Below are 12,948 nucleotides of genomic sequence, written 5' to 3' on the forward strand. Positions count from 1 at the left end.
TCTGAAGCCAAGAGCCCGGCCAGAGGCACCACGGCCGCGGCCTGAGCGCGGCAGCCGCTGCCGGGCCTCACACGCTGCTCCCCCGCGGCCGCACCGAGTCCTTGCAGCCCTCACCGCCCGGCACGGGGAATGAGGGGCCCAGGGGAGGAGGATGAGAGCGGCAGGGCACACTGTGGTGATCAGCTGCAGGGCTCCCCAGGCAAGCCACTGAGCAGCTGCAGCTCACAGGCTGAAGGCCCCTTCTGTCCCCTTGTCTGCCCATCCCAGCTCTTTGTTCCTCCCTGCTCCCTCTTCCCTGCACATCTCCTCCATGGCTGGCGTAGTCTCACTGACCCACTGCAGCATCCCGGAACCTCAACTACATCCTTATACTCTGCAAATTTCCAAGTTTTTCTACAGGCTCTTGATTACTCACCAGGTGGTGTGGTTCACCAGGTTTGTTTGTATAAGGACCTCTCTTTATAATTTGTCGATCTGGTTTCTGTCTCTGTATGTTCTTATTTATTGCTCCTTTGACCAGATACCCTAAAGGAGCAGGGATTCTCCTTCTGCATACCCATAGAGTATTTAATTGAATGTCATGGGAATTACCTCAATAAAGTTTATTGAAATAAACCTACAGAGCATAATGTTAACTACTAGGAGGGAAAAAAAAAGGAAGGGTAAAAAGTTTGTAAAGTAATTGGAGGTGAGTCATGGGACAAGTCTTTTCTACTGGGTTAAAAAACATACTTGTAATTTTGTATGGCAAAGCCAGATGTCTTCACTTCTCCAAGTAATTCATTTTAATTAGCTTTAAGTTCACAGCTACCAAAACCTTGCTTTAATATAGACTTTGAGAAACTAAAATTGAGGTGAGAGGTCAGCTTTATAAACCCTGAGTAGTTTGGTAGTGATCAAAGCTTCATATATTTATTCTCTACTGGCTTCATTTTTATAATAAATGGTTCTTTTAGGTTTTCAAGCTTTTTAAAAGAGAAAAAATTCCCAGGATTTTTTCCTTGTTTTGTAAAAGGTGATATTTTAAATATAAAAAATGCTTTTAAGCCCTAGTTATTTGGTTAAAAAAGCTTTCCAGTGGAAGAACTCATACAGAAGGTTTTAAAACATGTAGTGTTAAAAAATAAGCAGGAATTGCCTTTTGTTTTGCCTATCCTCTAGATCAAAAAAAAACCCCAAACAACAAAAAAACCCCACCACAAATAAAAAACTCCCAAAATCAAACCAAACTAAACCAAATCAAACAGATCAACAAACAATCAATCAAAACTAAACCAAAATTCAAAAATATTCTTTCCTTCACATTGTTTTAGTTGATCCATCTAGGCAGCTGTATGATGATCTTTGAATTTTTTTAATCTGCATTCAGATGGAAGAAAATATCACTTTCCTTGTACAATCCTTGAAGTGTATAATTTTAGTGATATACCCACTTCAGGCGATTTGTCAGAAGGGAGTTAATGGGAGCAGGACCTGTGCAGAGGAAATAGTGTTTCAAGAAAGGGCAATTAAAATGGAATCAGTTTAAGTTTTGAAAGGATTAGAAACAAAGGGAATTTCACTTCTTCTATCACAACCTTTTGTTTGTCAGAAACATTTTGTAAGCATATAGTCTAATTTCTCTTCAGCCTAGGTAGACCAAACTAGGTAGACCAAAGTGTCTCATGCTTCCCACTGCCATGTAAGGCATAGAAATGTACAGAAACACCTCACTTCTCAGTCTTCTCAGTCCTATTTGCTGGGAAGAGAGCCTTTGTGAAAGAAACAATATGTAGACCTAACCATTTCTTTCCTCCCAACACCCATTCAGTAATTTTGTCTCAATGCAAGCACTGGAAAAGTTCTGAAATGAGCCATTGTTTCTGGTTACTCTGCTTTTGTGTCAAAGTAATTGGCAATATTTGACCTGATGGCTGCGTGCAGGAGCAGATCTGTGTTATCCTGGTGTATGGGGGGAACAGGTTTCAGTATGATCATTGAACAGGACTCACCTGAGCACCTCTGCAAAACCAGTCCAGTGTCTTGAACAGAATTCAGCAGGAGAGAGAAGCCAGCAAAGTTTAATGACATCCCTGAGAATTATGTATGTAACTCAGCAAAGTCCTAGCAGGTGGGCCAAAGGATGGGAATGGCCGGCTTAGAATAGCTCAGTTGTCCTGGTGACTGTGAAACAGCTTCACTTTAAGTATTCTTAGATGTCTGACTGAGGCTCACAGGCTAAGTGAATCCTCAGCAGTTTTCAGATGAAACAAAATCTGGGAAGAGTGATTGAACAGCAAGTGGTTGTGCGGCCATTCAGAGGGACCTTGGCTTCCATAGCTACTGTCACAAGTGTGGCTTGTGCAGGCCCTGTGTGAGTAACACCAACACATCAAAGTAACAAACTGGGAGTTTTTATATCAAGGCAGTGGGGCAAAGCTCATATTGCCTTCACTTTTTCTCATCAGCACTGAAAAACTCAGAAGTGAATGGAACTCAACTCAGAAAAAGTGCTAGGACCTTATTCTTCTCTTGTGACTGCAGCTCTTAGTTCAGGGCAGAAGATTTCAAGTTTCTCTTGATCAGCTCTGTCAGGATATGTGTGACCTTGGGTCATGTGGCACATAAGAAATTTCCTTTGGCTACACAAAAAAGATTTCTGAAAAATGCAGAGAAGAGAGACAAGGGGGATCTGTGCAGCAGTACATTATTTTGCATCTATGGAGAGGCACTGGCCCTGAAACTGCAGTGAACTTCCAGCATGAGACTACCTTCATGCATGTAGGTGATACGTAGCCCATAGAAATGGCACTGCGCATGGTCAAAGCCGAGAGTTGGTCACAGACTCACAACGTCAGGGTTAGATGATTTATCCACATTTGCATGACCAGCCGTAGTGGGTTAGCCCCAGTCCAACACAGCCAGTCACTCATTCACTCCCCACTAAGCGGAATGTGGAAGGATGTCAAAAGGGTAAATAAGCGGAAACTTGGGTATTGAGATAAAGACACTGTAACAGATAAAAAAAAAGCTGTGCTACCAAGTAAAACAAAACAAGGAGTTCTTTCACTGCTTTTCAAAGCCCAGCAGGCGTTCAGCGTCCCACAGAAGATCAGGGATGTTCTCTGTCACAGTTGTGTCAAAATACCAACACTATAACCCTGGGCACCCCACCTTCCTCCTTCTTTCCCACAGATTTTATTGCTCAGCATGGTGTATGGAATATTCCTCTGGTCATTTGGGGTCCGCTGTCCTGGCTGTGTCACCTCAACTTCTTGTGTACTCCCACCCTGCTTGCTGTGGTGTAGTATGACAGAGAAGTTCTGACGCTGTGCAAATATTGCTCAGAAATCACTAAAGCACCACTATGTTATCAACAATTTTTTCATCACAAATCCAAAATATTGCACCATACTAACTGCTATAAGAAAAATTAACTTCATCCCACCCAAAGCCAGTGAGTAGTAGTAGCCTGGAATTTGGCCTAGTTACCCAAAATCCAAGAACAGAGATTTCTTAAAGTAGGAACAGGCCTCCTTCCCTTTGACATCACACTCAACACATGTTCCTTTATTTACTGTAACTGAAAGTTTCAGCAGGTTTCTGCATAAGCTTTAATGTATGCCTTGCAGCAAGGTCTACCTAGTTCAACAGGGACAATTTTCCCTGTGACACATAACTGCACTGCTGTTTCTTCCCTATGGGAAGCCCCTACAAGGGCTTTAAACTCCAGGTGTCTGGACATGGGAACTTCTGCCCATTCCACTCCAACCAGTTTGATGTCAGTGTCAGCAGGAGATACCAGAGCTTGGAGCGGGATCACAGGCCAGAAGGAGAACACCTGAAAATCCACAGAGGAATTCCGGACACTCCAGGCAGTAAGTTGGCTTCATTGGAGACCAGATTTGAATGCCTTTGTGCAAACACACAGAACATGGGGAATGAACAAGAGAGTGAGGGATGTGTGCCTGCTTGCAGAGCCATAATCTTATTGGCATGACTGAGATGTGAAAGGGATGCCTCCATGAATGGAGAGTTGGAATGGTTCAGAGAGCTGGGACACAGATTCTTCAGGTAGGTCAGGGACACAAGGGCATGAAATGACAGGACTAGAGGTAACAGCTCCAAGCTAAAGCAGAGTAGTTTTAGATTAGAGGTTAGGAAGAAATTCTTTACTGTGAGGGTGGTGAGGCACTAAACAGGTTGCCCCAAGAAGCTGTGGATGCCCCATCCCTGGAAAGGCTCAGAGCCAGGTTAGGTGTGGCTCTGCACTAGGCCTGGCCTAGTGCAAGGTGTTCCTGCCCATGGCAGGAGGGTTGAAACTAGATGATTTGTAAGGTCCCCCCAAACAAAACCATTGTATGATTCTGTGATGAAAACATAATACATTTTTTTTGATGTTGCTCCTCCCTGCCTGCTGCAGTTTTGAACCTGATTAAAATGATTCTGCCAACTCAGATGAAGCAGACCTGGATGTGGGAGACTGGAAGTTTCCTGAGAATTACTACAACAGGTAATGTATTTCCATTTTTGTGATATCAAAGAATTCAGAATTTCTTTTCCAACTTCTCCTGCTGCTACTTCCTTCCCCAGTAAGGGTCAGGATCTGATCCTAGGATTGGATTTAACTTTGGATGTAACAATACAGAAGCCTTTCCACCACAGCCCAAGTGTGCTTCATCACATATGGCCTTAGTTGTAACTTCATCTTCAAAATTCTTTGGCCAAATTATTTCCAAACTATGTTCCAGCCTCCCTTTAAAGCCTTCAAAAGGGGACAAGAGAACTCTCTGTTTGGAATTTTTATGGTAATTCCTCTTCTATACATTATCTCTTATCTGGTTGAAGGAACGTACAGTGAAAATATCACTTTAAATTCCTTTGAGGAGGAGGTAGCATGATCATGTGCTGCCATCCTCCACCCATTTCTGAAAAACTGACAGCAATCTCTGGCCTGTTTGATTTCAGCTGACAGCTGAGGGATGTTATTCACCTATGTTGCCTCATGAACCATAAAAACTGAGCTCACACAATCCATCCAGAGCAAATAATCAATGTGCTATTTTATACTCATGAAGAAGGGTAAAGTAAAAAATCCACAATCATGAAAACACACAAGGGAAGGAAGACACAGTCTGCTCACTGCAGGAGTTCGTTCAATTCACCAGGCTTCTGGTAGTGATTTTGTTTGAGCATAATTGTCTTTGTGAATCAGCCAATCACATGATGCAATAAGCAAAACAGTAAATCAGTTCAAGCAGTGATGTACCTTATAATTAAGCAATGCAAGTAATCAACCTAAAATAGGACCCACATGAAATTGTAGTGTCATCAAGCAATAACTCAATCACAGGTCTGTTTCCAATGTGCTAATCACGTGGAAAAGGTTGTTTAATTATTAAGCCCCTCAATTTTGAATTTCCTGGTAGAACTCAGGCAATGTTTAAATGCCCTGTCAGAAAACAGAACTACTTTTCAGTTAGTAGTTTCCCTTACTGTTGAACATGTAGAAGACAGTTTTATCTTTCCTGAAGCCCCAAGAGAATTGACTTTCTAAGAGCGGCTGTGCCTTTGCTCTGAAAGCCTTTATTTTAAAAGGAGGAACACTGTGTTCCTATTCTTTTTATTCCTCTCCAAAAGCTCATCTAGTCTCAGAAGCTGACAAAGAGATCCTACCATGGTATTTTGCAATCGGTTCTAGGGAAAAAAATACCAAACTCTTACCTTTTGCTCTGTGGAATCCCTTTCCACAAACAGAGCTGCTTTAGACTTCTTTGCGATCAAAGTAACTCCTTGTAAAATTAAAAGGAAAGCTTTTGTGAAGCATAATTTCTTTTGTGATTGAAAACATTTTTCTTCTAGCAAATGGAAGCAGAAATGAGTAATAACTTTTGAAGTCATTAGGTTTTATCTGTAGCATTTTCTGCTGAACATTTTGATTATCAGGTGGTTTTGACAGAAATGTGTGAGATTTACTTTTTTTAGTTTAACATTTCTTGAACTCTGTGAAAACTAAATCAAAAATAATTTGAAGAAAAATTGGAAAAAAGCACAACCAAACTAAAGTAAGGAAGTCCTTTTACAGAAACTGTCATGAAAGATATTATCATCATGTGGGCTTTATTTCAATTCTCTTTTCTAAGGCTGAGGTTTGACACCATTCTCACAAGTTGCATTTATTTCCTTAGGAGTTAAGTTCTCATTAGTGTTTGCTTGGTAGATGCTGCTTCATTTATTTCAGTTTCTGCCTTCTGTGATACTTTGAGCTGCAGCCTCCATGAAGTCAGAAGATCTCTAGTCTCAGCTGCATCACAGGGACTGTCCTTTTTAGACAGCTAAATATATCACCATGACTTGAATTTTCTTCTGGGATTTGTGAATTGAATAGATGGGGTTCTCCATTACCTCTGCACTGACATACAATTGAGAAAGCTTGACCTTTAGCTGCTGAATACCCATTTCATTCTAGCCTGACAATAATTCAGTCCCAGAACCATAATGAGGTTTCCCAATCTTGTTTGTCTGCTAATTACATAGTTTTATCCTATGCTGGGAGTCAAAAAGGGAACTGGTCACCAATTAACCATGACATTTCTGCTGTTTTTATGTCCCAAAGTGACCTGACATGTCCCACTAATCTTCTCATTGGGTCTTCAGGAAGCCTACACCATATTATTCTGTACTTTTCCACTAATATATGCTGTAGGAGACAAATGTAATGAAACTCAGTGCAAGACCTTATGGGAGGGTGAGGTACTATTTTTAAACTGTCTCTAAGTAGGTTAAAGCTTGGCACTTACACGTTTACATCAAGTCACCAGCACCAAGAGGAGTGTGCCCAGCTGCTCCGACTAAGATCAGTGATGTATGACACAGAGGACAATGGATGCTTGCTCTTGAGTCTCCACTGTGTCTTTTGGGTTTGTCGTGGTAGGTTCTTGGAGTAACAGATTTTCATATGCTTCAGGAAGCCTCAGCTATTTTACATTGACACTTACTCGAACCTTCATGAACCAGATAAGCCCAATGTCCTAGTTTCCTGATTTTTAGACCATTTTAAGTGTGCAGTGTGTTTCCTTGTGGAGATAGGAGGAAAAGAATCAGCATAGGATATACTATAGCTGTGTTGCCATCTTTTCTTGAAAGGTGTCAGTGACAGGTCATACATGGGCTGTGATCTTATAAGAGCAGTAATTTTTTGGGGTCAATTGAAAAATTACCTGTTTGCCATTGTTTAGCAGTTTGATTGTTGTTTCCTTTGTCTTTGGTTACCAATACAGTCTGTTCATGTAAAACCTCCTCTGCTGTTTCTTGGGTGCATGCGCACATACACAAGTGTACACTTCTTAAATAGTTCATCTTTCAAACCAATTGTTCTCTGTCTATTAAAAATCTTCTTAGAACTGCCTCAAAAACAGTGCTTCACTGTTGAAGCCAGTAATTTTTTCGGATCTTCAACATCATTCACCTCCAAAAATACAGGACACTGCCAGGATCTCAGAGTCAAGGGACTTGCTTTATAAGACACTGGTAGCACAGAAAATAATAACTTTATTCTTTTGACTAGGAAAAGCTAAGCTTTTGTAAGATGACACTATCTGAGAAGGAAGTAGCTCTGATCTGCAAATCATTTGCACTACCATGTCACCACTATTCACCTTAACAAATATTGACCCTATCAGCATCCATTTCTGCAATCCCTGGGAAGTGAGATCAGCTCTTTAGGGACAAGTGCTCTTCCCTGGGTATCCAAACACTTCTGATTGACAGGAGAGCTATTTAGCCATATCACATGTACTAGCCAATGGATGAACATGGCTAGTACATGATGAAAATGTCTAGGTAACATTTCCCTTGTGTTGCGAGACAAAATCCAATGTCTGGCTCTGGTATGGCCTTACATGGCCAGTGGAATCCCACTTGCTCCTTGAAGTCTCTGATCAGGAAAATATTCCATCCAGGCATGATCAGTATTTTGGTGTCACCTCTGCATAAACAAACTCCTAAGAGGATCATATGGGACTGACATCTTGTCTAGCGCTAGGACATTGAAAATCACATTTGTTATTTGAAAGTGAAAGGAAGAAACCAGTCCAGAGAAAACCTGGTCGTGTGCTGGGAAACCTGGCTTTGATTGTTCCTGCTTCCAACCTCACTTAGTGAGTTGGGAAAGATCTTTCTCTGGATACTCTACTGCTCTTCTCATGACTCAAACTTATTTCATGCCCTCCTTTAGTAATGATCTCAACAGATCTACTTGACCTTGCTGATGAACTTCAGGTATCAGTATTTGTGGTATGATGCTGTATTGTTAATATTGGACCTGCTGGTTTGTATTAGGAGCAAGAGTTCACTCTGCACCCATTTCCAGACATTTGTGTTCAAATTCTACTCCTGCAGAAAGGTGATGACTTTCTTGTTTTGCTTACCTTTTCTCTTCATGGTGTAGGACTGTCTTAATGGGTATATCTTTATAGGGTGTGAAAGAAATACATGTCCAATAAATTTTCAGTAAATGAATAGGGCACTTTAAAACTCATGCACATAACAGGCAGCAGACTTTTAGTGCCTCCCAGAGTTCAATTTCTAGTTTTTATTTAATTTTGTAGCAATAGTGAAGTCTCGTATGGCATGAAGCAAAAGGCAAATCTCATATCCACAAGTGTATATTCATTTAAAGTTAGCTTATGAAGTAATTTTATAAGAGGTAGCTCCAAGTGGAAAAAAAAAGTGTAGAGAAGATTAATTCAGCTGAGTCTCTCAGCATTTCAAATTGAAGGGGAAAGAAACCCAAACATGCACCAATTTAATATAATGTTAATTCCTTGAAAACTCTCCTGAGTAGATTCTTTATTTCCTAGTAGAGATTCTTACTACAATTAGTCTCTCTTGAAGACTTAATAAAATTTAATTCTCCTCTAACAAGCCAACAATTTCCATGAAATTAATCAAAACTAACAATATGAGACTTTTACTCCTGTGTTACTTGAGGTTGAAACTTGCTGATGGATTAGAAAGTCATGGAATGGATAGACAGTACCAAATGAATGTGCAGGTGGGTTATATTTACCCTATTTCCACATTAAATAGCTTTGATTCTCTTATCCCTTTGGGGTCTACATCTGTTTTTCAGGCAGGTTGCTTAAATATGTGCTTAACCACAGAGCCCTAACCCATTATTTGAGTGTTTTTCACTATTCTACTGTAATACCTGAACAGAGAGCTCTCTGAAGTGAGAGGTTTAGTCCAAAGTATAATTGTGATGGAGACTGAGTGGGAGCAAAAGAAATGATGATTTGTAGAAGAAAGCCCAGCAGGGAATTTGCCACCATTCCCAGGCAGCTTGGAAACCTGAGAAACAACACAAATGGAATGGAAAAACAAAGTTTTCTGTGTGGTTGCTTAAGCTGACTTTGAACACACAAATGGCCAAGCCTGAAGCAACATCAACCAGGCCTCCCCAGCTCAGCTTGCCCAAACCTGGCTTCCCATGCCACAGAGTCTCAGCAAGTGGGCAAATGACTTCATTCTTACTCACTGTTACTGGCACATCAAGAGGGAGCTTGGACAGAGGCATTCATGTTTATGTGCAAGAATAGTGACCTGCTTTGTTTGTGTGCATCATCTGGCTGATAAATGCTGTCATTTGAAGACTAAATATTACAAAAGGCGATTAGGTGAGAAATGGCATGCAGGCCATTAGCAAAAAGCAATGGGAAATTAAAAGACACATGAGGACGTATGGAACAATGTTTGTATTTCACAGAGATTCACATGTTAGTGATTAAGCATTCAAGTTACTGAATCCTGAAATGCTTTGACTGTCAACACAGGACATTTTCCTCTCTAGATATGCATTTCCCAAAGATTCTCTAAACACAGTGAATTTTCTCATTTACTTTGTTACTAATTTTCAGCAAAAACTGATTATACAGGAAGGCCCTGTGTAAGAGTTAAATTGACAGATCATCTTTACAATAACATAATTTCTATTCAGGTGAACTCATCATATGAGATGTTCAGGCTTAGAAGAACTAATTTGGATTCAGCACACATGCACTAATGGAAGTGTCGAAGTCCAGTAATTTCAGTATATTAAGATTAACTCTCTAGTGCTTTAGCTTAAATCAAAATCTGTGTTTTGGCCACATTTGTCTAATACTCATCATATTTAGTTGTAAGAACTTTATTAAGGCCACTTATTTCTACTGGCCAGTAGTCAGTCACCCATTTCGTGACTGTTTAATATGGTGAAGGCTGATGTGTTCCACTGACATTTTACAGATTAGTTAACTCTTCTCCTTTTTGTTAAGGGTTTCAATTGCATGAACTGTACATGGGGAGGATATGAAAATCAAAAGAAGAAAATCACAAACTATTTTTTTAATCAGTTTTAGCTATAAGAATTTTTAGAGGGTTAGACTAAATCCTGGGGTCTGATTAGTTGTCATAGCCCCTGAAGACAGTGGGATAATAACGCAGGTCTAATAGATGAGGTGTAAAAAATTTGCCAGCGGGGGAAGAATCAATAGAAGATGCAACATTTTTTCTCTATTGCATAGATTTGCACACAAAAGAAGAGTACTTGCAGTCAGAGAGATGAAATGCAGAGCTACAGTATTGTCAGAAAGCTGTGGCAGTTGCTGAAGAGAGGAAGTCTTAAAAAATACCAGAAGGAAAAAAGATTTTATGGGAACTACAACATATATGATCAACTGGCAATACAAGGATGAAGCAGAAAAACGCATGGTAGTGTATGTCCGTGGAGCCCCATGGAGAGAAACTGATGAAAGAACAATGTGATGTATTAGGCTGTGGATGCCTGTTAGATGGGTTTCCTCACTGCATTGTATTGGTTGTGCAATGCAAGGGGATTGAATCTCCAACATTGCAACCTGCGTGCAACCTTATTCCTGCAACACTGTGGCGCTGTTGATTCACTGACACTGAATGGATCAATAGAAGAAATGTCACGCCAGTAAAGGCAGGGAACAAGCTGGCTGGATACTTTAATTTGTGTGACATTACAAGTTACATTTTACAGTTCCACTGAGGTGAAAAAAAACCAACCCAACAAACACATTCTAAGGTGACATCCATGTCTATTTCTTGTGGATTACATAGATTTATTTTCAGGTACTGGTATTCTGCTAATCTCATTCAGCAAATACACTTACCTCGAAAATGACTTCATTGCATGTTTAGCTTTCTTATCAAAGTGAGGCAGTGGAGATCAAGTTCAAAACTGAAATAGGAAGTTATGAGGATTCCTAAGCTTTCAGACTTCATTTAACTACCATGGTCTCTTCAGAAACATCTGGGTGTAAAAAGAATAATACGGTAACAGCCTAATTTGACAGCATCTACATCACCCCTCAGAGAAATTGCTCTACATGTATCTGAAGTATCTAAAAATATGCACTGTAGTGGTTTGACATTGGCCAAAGCCAGGCACTCAAGAAAAAATCTATTTATTCATTCTCCTCTGCTGTAGTTGAGCAGAGGAGAATGAGTAAATAGGTTTTTTATTTGGTGAGTGCTTGGCTTTGGCCAATGTTAAAACTCAACAATTTTGGTGGAGGATGCAGGCAGTCGGTTCCAGGTGTACTGCACACCCCTCCAGGTGAAGGCAAACTGAGGCCTGCATTCTGCTGCCAGAGGAATGGAGAAAAATGCATTGGCAATGTCTATAGTGGCAATAGTGGCATACCACTTCACTTCCTTGGACCCCAGCTTGTACTGGAGTTCCAGCGTGTCCGGCACAGCAGCACTCAGTGGTGGAGTCACTTAATTCAAGCCACAATAGTCCACAGTCAGTCTCCATTCTTTGTCAGATTTGTCAGACTTGCGCACATGCCAGATGGGGCTGTTGAAGGGTGAGTGGGTCTTGCTGACCACCCCTTGGCTCTCCAGTTCACGGATCATTTTTTGGATTGGGATCATGGCATCTGGATTCATCTGATGCTGCCGGCGGTTAACTGTCGAGGTGGCAATTGGCACTTGTTGCTCTTCCACCTTCAGGAGTTCTCCTGCAGAAGGATTCTTGGACAGCTAGGAAAGCTGTTCAATTGCCTAATGGATCTGTGCATCCCTCCACGTGCTTTATGAATTACACGAAAACAGTTTCTTGTTTCATAGTCCTCACCATGGCTTGCAAAACAATCTCAGCTCTGAGGTTTGGAGCACCTCCTCCTACCCCTCTCTCCTTTTCACTGACCTTAATGTTGCCGCGCTGCTCTCCTCACAAATTTTCACCGTTCCCTTTTCTCGGACTTGGGAGAGAATTGGTGTTTGTAGGTTTGCTTGTTCTCAAGTTCCACCAATTGAAAAGTTCTTACAGTGTTTCACAGCGCTGAAAAGTTGATCCCATCCGGGCTGAGGGGAATTGCTCCTCATGCTCCCCGCTGTCGGCCACACGGACCCCCAGCAGCTGCGCGGGTGGTGCCGGGCACCGCGACACCGCCGCGTTCAGCGCCTCTCTTTGTGTGGGGCTGCCAAAAGGAGAAGCTGCTGCCGCCAGCCCTGCCCTTCCGTTCGCAGCACGGCTGGCTGAAGGCAGCTAAGCAGGCAAAGCTCACTGCGAGCCGTGCCGAGGTGGCTGCATGCATGGTCCTGGCCGCGTGACTGGCTGGCCCCGCTGGCATGGCTCTGGCTGCACTGGCACGGCCCCCATCAGCCACCTCCCCACCTTGTGGAAGCAGGAGAAGGAGAGCGTGCGTGCAGTTTTTTTCCTACTTAAATATGTCATCACAGAGGCATTACCAACTTCTGTAATTGTAAAGAACAGCTAGTAACGTGTCCATATTCAGAGCCTTCAGGGACTGGCTTTGCTAGATATACTAGAAACTTTGAGCAGTTGTTTATTGCTTTGGTTTTTTTCTCAAATATTGCCTCTGTGGCTTCTCCCACCACCCAGTAAATATCAGGCTCTGTTAAACTAACACAAGCACACATTCACTTCATGCTTAA

The sequence above is a fragment of the Melospiza georgiana genome, chromosome Z (genome assembly GCF_028018845.1).
Source record: "Melospiza georgiana isolate bMelGeo1 chromosome Z, bMelGeo1.pri, whole genome shotgun sequence".
In the NCBI taxonomy this organism is placed as follows: Eukaryota; Metazoa; Chordata; class Aves; order Passeriformes; family Passerellidae; genus Melospiza; species Melospiza georgiana.